The 1,062-nt window shown below is 42.2% G+C and overlaps 1 non-coding gene across 1 annotated transcript; it reads right to left on the bottom strand.

Moving 5' to 3' along the window:
- Positions 1-578: 578 nt before the first annotated feature.
- TRNAG-CCC (transfer RNA glycine (anticodon CCC)) lies at positions 579-651 on the bottom strand. The gene has a single exon. It is a non-coding gene; the product is annotated as a tRNA-Gly (tRNA).
- Between the last annotated feature and the right edge of the window lie 411 nt (positions 652-1,062).

Below are 1,062 nucleotides of genomic sequence, written 5' to 3'. Positions count from 1 at the left end.
AAAAGGAATCATTCAATATATATATATATGGTCTTTTGAGTCTGGTTTCTTTCCCTTAGCCTCTGTTTTTTCCAAGCTTTCCTCCTGTTGTACTGTATTCCTTTTTAAGGCTGAACAATGAAAGTGAAAGAGGAGAGTGAAAAAGTTGGCTTAAAATTCAACATTCAGAAAATGAAGATCATGGCATCCAGTCCAATCAGTTCATGGCAAATAGGTGGGGAAACAATGGAAACAGTGAGAGACTTTATTTTTGGGGGCTCCAAAATCACTGCAGATGGTGACTGTAGCCATGAAATAAAAAGACGCTTGCTCCTCGGAAGAAAAGCTGTGACCAACCTAGACAACATATTAAAAAGCAGAGACATTACTTTGCTAACAAAGGTCCATCTAGTCAAAGCTATGGTTTTTCCAGTAGTCATGTATGGATGTGAGAGTTGGACTATAAAAAAAGCTGAGCACCAAAGAATTGATAATTTTGAACTCTGGTGTTGGAGAAGACTCTTTTTTTAAATAAAAGCTTTTATTATGATTTATTTGGCTGCACAAGGGTTATTTTAATTGTGGCATGTGGGATCTAGTTCCCAGACCAGGGATTGAACCTGGGGCCCCTCCATTGGGAGTGCAGTGTCTTAGCCACTGGGCCACCAGGGAAGTCCTAGAGAAGACTCTTTAGAGTCCCTTGGGTTGCAAGGAGATCAAACCAGTCTATTCTAAAGGAAATCCGTCCTGAATATTCATTGGAAGGACTGATGCTGAAGCTGAAACTCCAATACTTTGGCCACCTGATGTGAAGAGCTGACTCACTGGAAAAGACCCTGATGCTAGGAAAGATTGAAGGCAGGAGAAGGGGACGACAGAGGATGAGTTGGTTGGATGGCATCACCAGCTTGATGGACATGAGTTTGAGTAGGCTCAGGAAGTTGGTGATGGACAGGGAAGCCTGCTGTGCTGCAGTCCATGGGGTCGCAAAGAGTCGGACACGACTGAGTGACTAAACTGAAGTAAACAACTGTATGGATATACTACCTCTTGTTAATTTACCAGTTGGTGGACATGTAGATT

This window comes from Bos javanicus, chromosome 2, assembly GCF_032452875.1.
Source record: "Bos javanicus breed banteng chromosome 2, ARS-OSU_banteng_1.0, whole genome shotgun sequence".
NCBI classification, from domain to species: Eukaryota; Metazoa; Chordata; class Mammalia; order Artiodactyla; family Bovidae; genus Bos; species Bos javanicus.
This window is presented reverse-complemented; position numbering and strand designations above follow the sequence as displayed.